Genomic DNA, 12656 nt, shown 5'->3' with positions numbered 1-12656 from the left:
TGCGACAATCCTTAATTATCCATGGCTCTGTGTGTGTTGTGACTTACGTGAGGACTTCAGAAAAATTCATACGCTCACATTTCATGAATATATTAGAGGCCTTAGCATAAATGCCTGTCCCTGCTAGCCATACTGACCTCGTCCCTCCATAGGTGTAGTTGATCCACAACACTCAACCATTCAAATGGGACTAAGTGGCTTTCAATTATTCAAACATATATTCAAGAAAGGCTGTATAATGCTCGCTATCACCTGCTCCTGGCATTCTACTCCTCTGGAGATACTCTGTTTTGGATTGCATGGGATGCCTTCGCCGCTCACAACTGAGTCACTGAAATGTTTAGATTTTTTACTAACAGCTCTGCGGACAGAGAACGAGGCACTAATATCTCTGTCACAGGTGTCTTCGCTGTCCTTTTTAGTCCTGTAAAATCATTCCCCTTTACTCTGATAGGTCCTCAAACGCTCTGGTTCCCAGCGAGCCGTTGCTTTGATTCTTTCAGCGCTGCATGCAGAGCAGACTGCGTTTCGTACCTACATACCTCCAGGCACTAACGCCTGCATGTCACCAGTACAGTTCAGCTGAGGGAGTTATCATTATAATTTCAAAGCAGGAACAGCATCTTTAGGGCCAGGCAGATAGATAGATAGATAGATAGATAGATAGATAGATAGATAGATAGATAGATAGATAGATAGATAGATACATAGATAGATAGATGGATAGATGGATAGATGGATAGATGGATAGATGGATAGATGGATAGATGGATAGATGGATAGATAGATAGATAGATGGATAGACGGGTAGACAGATAGGTAGGTAGGTAGATATTTATATAAATAGATAGGTAGATACATAGTTAATTTGTTAGTTAGTTAGTTAGTTAGTAGGGCTGGGAATCACCTGAGGCGCTACGATGCGATATTATCACGATACTTGAGTACTAGAGGTTTTTCTAGTTTCCTATGGTACCAGTATCTTCACTCCTACAACCTCTGAAACAAAGAAAAGTGACTGGGCCCGCCGGCAGGCCATGAGATTGTTAACAGGTTAATAGTTTATATTATAAAAGATCAATACTTGACATCTGTGTATCGATACAATATTGCCACGCAAAATATTGCGATACTGTGCTGTATCGATTCCCCCCTAAGATAGTAAAGTATACAAAAAGAGTTGAAACAAAAGAGTGGAAGAAAAGAGTCAGAGTGAGTCAAAGAGTTAGGTCAAGAAAGGACAGACTTGGAATAAAGAGAAAAAAAAAAAAAAGTATTCCGATTATAACGCATGATGAAAAACTTGGAGAAACAATCCGGCAGAGAAACATGGAAATCTAGAAAGTGAGAGATGAGATGTGAGTGACAGCTGTAAGTTGTAGGTGTTAAACTTTGATGCCTCCAGTGAGTGAAGCAGTAAAGTACAGTGTGGTCTGTGAGTAGCAGTAATAGACAGAGCGGAAGGGATGGGGGGATAGGGGGCATTGTCGGAGTAACAGAAAGAAGAGGCGAAACCGTACATAGTCTGAGTGAGACAGAGAGCAAGTTAGGGGGTGCGGATAGTTAGATAGCGAGAGAAACGAGAGGGTTATCCATGATTTAACGCCTATGGGGCCGTGAGATGAGCCTTGCCAGTTCAGGCTGCTGTGATTGCTGGATGGTGCTGGCTGAGGCTGGGGCCTTTCAGCTCATTTCATCATGGAGCTCCTAATGAGGCCTGGGCTGACTCCCTGAGCATGGGGGCTCCACACACACCTCTGATGGAGGGTACTGAGGGGCTCCAGCCTCTACCAGCAACACCACCAGGTCCTGGGTATCTGAAGGGGCGAGGAGGAAGGGGGGCATGTGGAGGGAAAGTGGTGGTGGTGGTGGTGGGTGTTGCTCCAGGGTGAGCTGGGAGACCCACTTTGTCCCGAGGCTGTGTGAAAAGGTCACTGCCCGTGAGGAGTACCCACAGGCCCCCGCTGCAGGGCGTCTAGAGGGAGAGTTGTTTTTGTTCAAACAGGAAGTGGCAGGTTAAGAGGAGCGTGTCCATCAAAAATATGTCTGCTGTTTGCTCGTACAGAAGTAGATGTTTTCGGAGTTTGTTCCAGGATACTCTGAAAGCACATTTTGCCACTGACTCATGTGTCGACACCTCCTTTTGTTTGGGGGTTTTACTAATAATTAAGCTGAGCCAGTTGTTACCGTGTCATTTATTTCATGTTGCACCTTAGATCTCTCAAATCCGTCTGGGGAAATAGTGGAGGCCTGAGAGCTGTACCGTATGTGGCAGTATGGGTGCCTCCCTAATGAGGGGCGGCTCTAGGGGATATGAAAGGCAGAGCGGTAAGGCCGGGTGGCAGGGGGTGGGGCAGCAGGCTTTGCTGGTAGAGCGACCTGTCTGTTCACCCCGGCTCTGGCCTTTGTGCAGAGTTAATGATGCCACTAATATGTTCTTTAAAGACCACACTGTGATTCATGGCTTTCATTAGCCCCGTGTGCCAGGGTGTCTTTCTCCCTCTCTCTCTTTCTCCTTTCTGTCGCCCCTTTAATGATGGCCTGGAGACGAGGTGGCACGCTTGACCCTTAATCATACGAGCGAGAGGAGGCTGGGGTGAGTGAGGGGCGGTGATGAGATGGGAGGTTTTGGGGAAAGGCAGGGGGTCGTCGGAGGAGGAGGAGGAGGAAGAAATCAGATGGTTGTTCTTCATAATCCTGCTCCCCGGGGCTGGTTAAGCTTGACTCTCCTGCTCCGGCAGGACAGCGTAGCATCCGATATATAGTCTACACGTAATGAACTCATATGACCAGTAGCTTGTTTTCACCTTCATCTGCTATGATGCTGATCAACTTCTCTTCAACGTCTTTTTTCTTAAAGACACCTGGCTTTGTATTTGCTCACTGTTCACGTCTGAGATGTTGACTGGAGAATATATCGGTAGTTGATAACGAAAAAAGAAATGTCTCCTGTTTCTTTACAACTGAGATCTTATAGTCATCGTCTGGACCATCAATCCTATTGGTAATAATAACACGGTGATCCCAAATTAATTGCTTAAATCTGGGAGTCAAGGCAACATCACTAAAAGACTGATTTGTTTTGTCTCTGGTGTGTTTGTGCAGTATGTCCTCTTTGGTCAGTTTGGCAGCACCTGCATGTTGCTCAGCATCCTCTCGGATCATCTTCTTCACAATGTATCTATAATTTTGTAAACCTGATTTTCCATATTCTAATTTTCCTATTTAGATTTATTCTGTACACACAACACCTATTGCATGTCTGCAGGTTTCCCAGTTAAAGGATATTTTTCGGGACGTTTTTCCTCATCCGAATCGAGGCTCTAAAGGCCTCGATTCGCCTTTTGGCTTAAAATGACTCTGTTTGTTTTATTATTTAGCTACAGATGTAAATTATTATAAGTGAACGGTGACTTTTAACTGCTGTCTTCCTGGGTGAAAGTCAGGAAAGATTTGGCGTAATCTGTAATGGAAAGTCAGTCATAGCTCTGACAATTGTGTTTGAGACAGTAAGTGTGTGTGTAAGTGCATATGAGGCCTGAGTGTATGTTCGCAGAGGGGTAAACATACAACATTTCTCACCTCCAACCGCCTGTTGGGAGGCGGAAAGATAAATGATAAATAAATTACACACAGACACACTGTACTTGTGCTTGCTTTGCAGAGAATTACAGTTGTTTACAAGAGTGTTCGGGGGCCTGACAGGTAGAGCCACATCGTGTTTCTGTGTATCATGTTGAGCTTGTCTTGGACCACTGACACTGGGGATAATTTCAATAATTTACACTCTACGTGATTGTAGGAGACGCCTCGTGTGTTGCTTTTTAAAAATGTAAAGCAGGCCATGTTAGTCTCTGCCCACCGACCACAACCTCCAAACACACACACACACACACACACACAAACACACACACACATAGAGCTGTGGACCAGATGAGCGCCCAGATGATGAAGAGCAGATGTTTTCCCAACTGGGGGTGCTCCTAATGCTTCTATACCTATCCTATAAAAACCTCCCCCCTTCCTCGCCTCCTCCTCCGCCTCCTTCTTTTCCTCCGGTCTCTATCCAAGCCATCCATTTTTCTGCAGAGTAAAGACAGATTAGGGCCTAATCCCCCGCAATTTGGGTCATGGCCCTTTGTGTGCCGCGTACGGTGAGAGGAGTGGCACACGACTGGGCCCCCATTTGCCAGAGATCAGGGGGTTAGGCCGTCCAGTGATTGAGGGGGAGCCACACAGTATGACCATGTTTGGGAAAATAATGAGATTGAATTAACAGAGAGTCTATGGTGGAGACTCGGGTTTACCAGAGAGAGGAGGGGTGGTGGAAAATAGAAGAGAGGGTAAGAGACGGAGGATAGCAAGAAGACGATCCAGCTGTGTGAGAGCAGGGAAGGTGAATTTGTGATCATGTGAACCTCCTATCATGCCAAGATGCTGCATTTTATTTTACAGAGGCAAAAGAAATCTTATTCAACTTGAAAATATAAATTTACTTTAGAATGAGAGTTTACTCTTAATGACCTCAGGTTAATATGATTTGTGTGTGTGGAGGCTGATGGATGTCAGGGCACTGAGAACTTAAAGCTGCTCTAATCAATATGTTGATACTAAAGGAACATTGTGTAACATTTCAGGGGATCTATTAGCAGAAATGAAATATAATATTTATAACTATGTTTTCAGTCTTGGAAAGGGAGAAGTGAGCAGAGAGGTACTTAGTTGGTTGCACTCTGCAACCACATCACTAGATGCCGCCAAATCCTGACATAACCTAATCCTGAATAACTGTGATATGAAAGAGGTCACTCATAACGCAACAGAGAATTATCACCCAACTCTGCAGTTCTTCAAAGCTCTATGGAACGTTTTAGCGTCTTTCAGTTCATTGTTTTGGTTTTTGCAGCCGGCAACTTTTGGTTCACTCTCATTAACGTCATTTCCAGCAGCTGCTGTTTTCAGTGAAAAGCTCTGATAAACCCACTGGACGCTATCTGCGTAGCACCAAACGGACAACAGACACAGGTAGCAACTAGCTGGTTTATGGACGGTATTAAAGCTGAAGTAGGCGAGATTGGAGTAAATATGATTAAAAAAGGTTATTTTTATAATACGGTGGCTAGATTGTGACAGTAGTACATGAAACAGGTAACCTGAAAAGAATCATGTGCCTCTGTGTCCTCTGGTGCTCCTAACGGCATCTGCAAGATTTCACAGACCGGAGGAAAACAAGCAGTAAGAGCTGATCTGGGAACTGCTGTCCATCTGCTGTCTATGAGAGCCGGCTGTCAATCACTCGCAAACTCCGACAAAACGGTCAAACTAGGCAGTGCTGATCAAATATGAATCAATATTCTGTTACGTTAATGCCTATTTCTTGACTCTTATGTTTTCAGAATCGTCTTGTAGTGCACGGTTTAGCTGTAAAGTAAGAAAGTTTGTGACGATGCCGCCATTGTGAAATCTGGTGAAAGAACGCCAACTACCATTCACATGACCGGAGCACAGCCAATAGGAACGCTCTCTCAATGAAATGCCATTATTACGTTTTGAAATATTTATCATACTGATCATAACATTTTACAGTGTACAGTGGAGCCTGCCGTACACATTAGTCACCTGTACAATAATGATCATGACCCACTGATTTGTGGCTAAAAGTGACTGAATGAGCCACTTGTAGACAAAATCAGTGGGTCATGATAACAGGTCTTTTGCAATTGGATTTTGTGAAGTCCTCATCAATGCAATGTGTAAAATCTTGATATTAATTTCTAGAAAGTTTGTGTTTTTGTGGGATTACCCAGAAGCTCTTGCACTTTTCCTGAAATATTGTGCAAAAACAGGAAACACCATGAGAGAAAACAGCACATGGCTGCAACAATCCAACACAGCGCCTCTCTCCTTAACTTCTGTTTCGTCTGTATTACCATCTCATCCTGAGTTCAAAGCAGCGTGATGTTAATGAAGGTTCCCATGTACAAAGAGAAGCTTATGTAAATGTTACCTCTCCAGATGTTCTATAGCTCTCAGAGCAAGAACTCCAACTAGCCCCCGAGCCACATACTACCAGTTAGCATTTAGACAAACCTTTGTACCTTCACTTGCCTATAGGGCCTATCAGATCGTCGCTGCCTGAAAATCAATATCTGCTGCTAATGAAGTTTAGCCACACATTTTAATGAAGGACCCAATTTGCATTTAAAAGTAACAAGAGGGGAAATGGGTTCATTTTCCCCCATATCTTATTTAGTATGTACATTTGAACAGAAAGCAATGCGCCGGTTTGTTGTGTGTGGTAACATTTGTCTGTTTGTGAGGAGTTTTATTTTAATTAGGTATTGTGCACATGTTATTATTAAATGTCTGAAGAAATTCAGCTGATGCATGTGCTCCGTGTGCATATCATTTACATGTATGTGTTGTGTGTGTAGTTTGAACACAAATGTTTTAAGCGTATTGCATCCATCATCTCTTTTGAATGAATTTTAGAAATATTAATTAACTAGAATTACCGCTTCACGGTTGTATGTCTCCACTACGCAGTCGAATTGCAGTTTGCAATCATTTCTGTCCAAAGTGTCACTTCATCATTTTATCATGCTAGATATTTGTGTGAAATTGTCATAATTAGCAGATGAACTCTTGAGTTATGGCCAAAAATGTGTTTTGTGAGGTCACAGTGACCCTTGACCACCAAAATCAGTTCACCCTTGAGTCCAATTGGACATTTGTGCTTAAAGAAATTCCCTCAAGGCGTCCTGAGATATCACAAGAATAAACAGATTGAAAACATGATGGTTTCAGTGAGGGCTATCACCAGCGCGGAGGCGTAGAAATTATTAAACTAATGAAAATTACATATTTGCAAATAAAACACACTTGTAAACAACCGAGCTGCTTATATTAAAACAAAAATATGCTAAAAAAACTCTTTCTATTATTCAGTATCACACATTACACCTTTTTATTATCATTATGAACATCCTATGGATACATGCTTATATATGTAACAAACAGCCTGGTAACGCTTTATATTAAGGCTCCGTAATAAGCATTAGTTTATAGTTAATAAGGCCCTTATAAATCCTTATGAGATGCTTATTAACATTAATATGTATTAATAAGACTATAGCATTATAAACATGTTTATTGTAAGATTACAAGACAGTTATAAGCACTTAATAAAACACTTCTTAAGAGTTTATAGTAGGGCTGTCAATTGATTAAAATATTTAATTGTGAGTAATCGCATGTTTATAGTTATTCGCAATTAATCGCAAAATAATTGCACATTTTTTATCTGTTCAAAATGTACCTTAAAGGGAGATTTGTCAAGTATTTAATACTCTTGTCAACATGGGAGTGGGCAAATATGACTGCTTTATGCAAGTGTATGTATATATTTATTATTGGAAATCAATTAACAACACAAAAACGATGACAAATATTGTCCAGAAACCCTCACAGGTACTGCATTTAGCATAAACAATATGCTCAAATCATAACATGGCAAACTGCAGCCCAACAGGCAACAACAGCTGTCAGTGTGTCAGTGTGCTGACTTGACTATGACTTGCCCCAAAATGCATGTGATTATCATAAAGTGGGCATGTCTGTAAATGGGAGACTCGTGGGTACCCAGAGAACCCATTTTCATTCACATATCTTGAGGTCAGAGGTCAAAGGACCCCTTTGAAGTTGCCATGCCAGCTTTTCCTCGCCAAAATTTAGCGTAAGTTTGGAGCGTTATTTAGCCTCCTTCGCGAAAAGTTAGTATGACATGGTGACCAATGGATTCCTTATGTTTTCGAGTTACATATAATATCAGTATCTTCATTCTCGCTTTAAAACTGAGCCCGCTACAACCTTAAAATCGCAAGTTGCGTTAATTCGTTAAAGAAATTAGTGACGTTAAAACAAATGTGCGTTAACTCGTCATTGTCACGTTAACTTTGACAGCTGTAGTTTATAGACTGCTTAATAATGTTAATAAAAGCCTTATGATTTTCTTTTGATTGTTTATAGCATTACAAACATTTATTGAGTTTAACTAACTTACATATTATATCATTGTTAAACCTTTACTGACCTTAGTAAAGATTAATTCATACTTTATTATGCATTTATTAGCAGTTCATGTTTTCCATCACCCTTTTCTAGTTTCTGTGTGTCATTTTTTAACTGTTTCAGTTGTGCAATATATTTCATATGGTATTTATGGTATATGAGATCTATTAACAATTCATTAATGAATTCTCTCTATCTCAATGAATCAAGCCTGAATCTGACACCATCATGCCGCTGTATATTAAGGGTGTTAGGATAATTGTATTAGGTCGAAGGTAACATGCAGCTACTCACATGTTCCAGTTTTATAATGTCTCTCTCTGTATATCTGCTTCTCTGTTTCTCTCTCTTGTCCTTTTTCTATTTTCTGTTCCACCATCACGTCCATCTGTTTAATCCATCATCCACAATAACAAGCAGGTACTGTACAACTCTGAAATAAACTAGCTTTAATCCTTGTTTATCTTCCACATGGATCACACATCCAACCTGTGTCTTTTTGTTAGAAGTTAAATTGCTACAATAGAAAGGCTGAGGGCAAAGTAAAGCTGAAATCCCACATTAGAGAGAGGGATAAATGGAGGTTATACCTCCAGACTTTAGACTTGATGATATGATTCAGGTAAACAACCTGCATGCTGCACAAACTCTCACATGTTTTCTGTGTAATCTTCTTGTAGTAACAGGAGCTTTGATTCATGTTCTTGTGGGGGATTCTCTCCTGGACCAGGTGAAACATTAAAGACTCATAGTTTCACTAAACAGCTGTAGCTCAGGGCGTTTTATCTTCTTTTTCTGCACACATTTCTATCCATTATTTTTCACATTTGTGTGTTTTTGACAATACAGATTGTCTTTATTTTTATGAAACACTATAAGATACATACTGTACCACTGTTAAGATCCAGGTTGTATTTATCATAAAAGCTAATCACCTTTGAAAGATGTATTTTTTCGTGGTTGCTATGGCTGAGTATCAAACATCTTTTGATACAAACTGAAATGTGTCTGAAGTGCGTTATAACTTTATCATGTATCAACTAAAATTCAGGGCAATGATTAATTATTTACAAGTGCTATTGAAAAGAGTGCAATTCTCGAACAGCAACCATTCATTTCACTGACTATAATGACTATGGTCATCAGTAGAGTTAGGTTTAATATGATGTAGATTACGTATACAGACCTGGGCTTAAATTCATTAAAAATAATTACATCATTGGTCAGAAAAATCACAATTAGATATTTTCTTCCAGTCGTCCAGCTCCATAGCTTCTTTCGTTTTTACCATAGACTGTATATAAGAAGTGGACGTAGTCACCGTAATGTCACCCATTGTTTGTGGACTGGCATTTTGAAACCTTTGGTTCGGCATTTTGGTTGTCGCCATCTTGGTATTTTGCAACCAGAAGTGACACGAGAGGGTGGAGCTAAGTACAACCGAACACTAAATAAGACATTTTTAGGCAACCAAAAATGTTATAATTAACTTTCATGAACTGAAAACACACTGTGAAAGGGTTAAAGTTTTAAGACGAAAACACAGACAACTCCTAGACCAGACAACGCCGTGGTAGCGACCTGTCAATCACAAGGTAGCCATGCCCTAAAGCATCCCCTGCTTTATGGTCTATTTGACTCTAAATGGGACCATCATTTACTAAATGAACATCATGCTGTATTGAAGAAGACTTGAAACTAGAGATTGAGACCATAAACTCATGTTTACAATGTTTACTGAGGTAATAAATCAAGTGAGAAGTAGGCTCATTTTCTCATAGACTTCTATACAATCAGACTTCTTTTTGTAACCAGAGGAGTCGCCCCCTGCTGGCTGTTAGAAAGAATGCAAGTTTAAGGCACTTCAGCATTGGCTTCACTTTTCAGACTCGGAGGTTGCTGCCTGGTTTAGACAACATTTGAGAATATTTGCTTCCTTTGATAAATAAAAAAAAAGGTTTGGAAATGTTGAATATCAAAATTCACATCAGCATGAAAAAAAATTATATCGCGCTCCACAGGTCACTTATGTAACTGCCTTAAAGATTGAGGGAAAATGGGGAAACTTTTGCTAAACGCCTCTGTTCTTTCCGAATGTACATCCTCATCTCTGACAGTAAAAGTTGCCTCTAAGAGCACAGAGTATCCCCAATTTGTCACGCTGCATTCATGATCCTTTTCTACTCGAGCAGCCCCCCGTACATGAAAGCCAACCTGCTCGTTTTATGTAAATAACAACAAGGCAGCGTCTCCTGCGTGCCACACTTGGTAAGAATACTCTGAGATCTTTGCAACAATTTTTCGCGGCGCTCTCCCCTGCCGGCAAAGTGTGCCACAATACCAGCTGCAGCAGGAAGGCGACTTAGCCTCCAGCAAGACTAAAGTGTGCATCACAGTAAAACAGTTGTTTACTTTGTTTGAACTGCAGTATCTCACCCACGGGACACTGTGTGCTTGAAGTTTTGCATCTTTCACTCTCAACTTGTGACAAAGAGTCGGATGAATAACAATGTCATTTTCTCTACATTCTCCCCCCTCCTCCTGTTGTCTTCTTTCCTACGTTCCATCTATTTCTTTCACCGCCGCCACCCTTCTTCCCCTTTGCACTCCTCTCGAATTATTCATCTGCTCCTTTAAAATTCCAGCATGCAGTAAATTGATGGTGACACACAAACTACATTATGTTTTCTCACTCCTTTTTTTATAAACTAACAGCACTGCTCATCTCTCTTTAATTGCGCAGCAGTTGGGGACGCAGATGCACACAGATGTGAGTGCAGGAGGGTGAGATGAGAGGAGGGGAAGTGGGGATGAAAAGACAGCGGAACGGAGGATTGTGTAACTTAGTTAAAGTGATGAGGCAGAGGTCCTAAGTGACCTGGCTCAGATGTGAGCGTTGTCTGTGCGCTGATGTGGATGCAAGAGGAAGAGAGGAAGGGCTGATACTCATTCTTTGGTTTACTTTAAATTCAATCTACTACTGCTTATGAATATGTGGTACATGTACTTTTTGGAAGTTCCCACAAAATAAACTTGCGTGAAAGACGGATTGTGTTGAAATAACAAGTTTGATACAGTTCTAGATATACAGGAAATGATTAACCCAAGATGCCTTGCAGTTGTTCCTTCACCAAGCTTATGCAACATCAAGAGTATATAGAGGAGTATGTAGGGTAGTAGGTGCAATTCGATCCCCTTTTCTGAGTGTGCCATATTAAAAAACACATCTGATGCACTTAAAGGTAACACCAGGGTATTATCAGAATTTCCTTGGAAGCTTGATACTTATTAGTTCTGAGACAGTTGTTTTAATTCAGTTAGCTGTTAAATCTTCATTGAAAGAACTGCTATAATCTTAAAAACTGACAGAGAAACTTTAAAACGACATAATATTTGGGGAATTGTATGTTTGCCTCATTGTTTGTAATTTAAAACTATACATCGAAAAAAAAACATTTTACATTTGTGTATGTTCGGATGACATGCTGTGAACTCTCCATGTTGGAGGAGTACCAATTTAACACTGTCTCCACTTTCTCTACATAATTTGCACCAAATGATTTAGTCTTTTTCAGCATTCATACAAATGTACAGTTGCATATCAGTTGATTTGACAACCTGTAAACAACATACACATAACACACTCGTCCAAATGTTCCCAAAACGAAATAAAAGAAAAGAATAAAATTCATTAAAAAAGAAAAAAAAGAAATAGAAATTAAATTCAACATGGGACCTGCACATAGCCTACAAAGAAAAAGAAAAAGAAAAATTAATAATGTAAACAAGATATACATAGCATATAATGCAAACAAGGTGTTTGGCATGAAATTGAGGTTGCTTTCTAGAATATGCTGATTGTCTAGGAACCATTAAATTAAATATTACCCATTTAAAATCTTTTGGACAGCTGAAGCAACTGGGTTCCCTGACTGCAATATTTGGATTCTCTGGAGAGAATAACCCCATAACAAGAGCTAAATATACAAGTACAACCTTTTCAACTCGACTAGCATGTAAATTAACGGAGAAAAACCCACTATTATATCCTGGACACACTCTGCAGTCGAAGAAGGTAATGTAGCACCTGCAATTAGAGAAGATAAATTTGCGGTTCCCCAGAAGAAATTTTAGAAAATACTGTGCGGCAGCCTTTTCTCAGTTGTTGTAATGTAGTGGTCATTTGTCATCTGTAAACGTGTGTATTTGATTGTATAAACACTGATACTTGTGTTGATCTCTGTTGCAACTTTTTTTTAGTAGTTGTTGCCTTGTTTTCCCTTGTGTAGTAAAGTTTTATTCTGTGTTTGTTTGCCTCTATCTCTTTGTGCTTAATAGAGATGTAACAAACAAAGAGTAGTGTCAGTCTTGGGACGTGTAGAGCTGAACAGAGACGAGATCAAAGCTGCAGATTATTGATCAGAGAAACGGATCAGGCTGAGGTGTCCATATCCCTGTCCTTGATCCAGTCTTCAGTTTTCTTAATGAACATGTCTTCAGGGAAGTTCAGCATGATGTACTCTTGAGTGTATGCAGCTTTTCATTCTCAGGGCGTCAAATACGACGCTTTGTCTCGGCCGTCGGTA

The 12656-nt window shown here is 40.4% G+C and overlaps 2 long non-coding RNA genes across 2 annotated transcripts in view; one reads left to right on the top strand and one right to left on the bottom strand.

Annotated features, from left to right (window-relative positions):
- Positions 1-9978, bottom strand: part of LOC141764321 (uncharacterized) — a 254565-nt gene extending 244587 nt beyond the window's left edge. The window contains exon 1 of the long non-coding RNA XR_012593251.1: positions 9770-9978. This is a non-coding gene — a long non-coding RNA (uncharacterized LOC141764321). The remainder of the gene's footprint in view (positions 1-9769) is intronic.
- The window catches only part of LOC141764324 (uncharacterized), a 63819-nt gene that overhangs the window by 47513 nt on the left and 3650 nt on the right, over positions 1-12656 (top strand). The window lies entirely within an intron of this gene.

The sequence above is a fragment of the Sebastes fasciatus genome, chromosome 3 (assembly GCF_043250625.1).
Source record: "Sebastes fasciatus isolate fSebFas1 chromosome 3, fSebFas1.pri, whole genome shotgun sequence".
Classification (NCBI taxonomy): domain Eukaryota; kingdom Metazoa; phylum Chordata; class Actinopteri; order Perciformes; family Sebastidae; genus Sebastes; species Sebastes fasciatus.
Note: the sequence above shows the minus strand (reverse complement) of the source record. Positions and strands in the feature narration are given on the sequence as shown.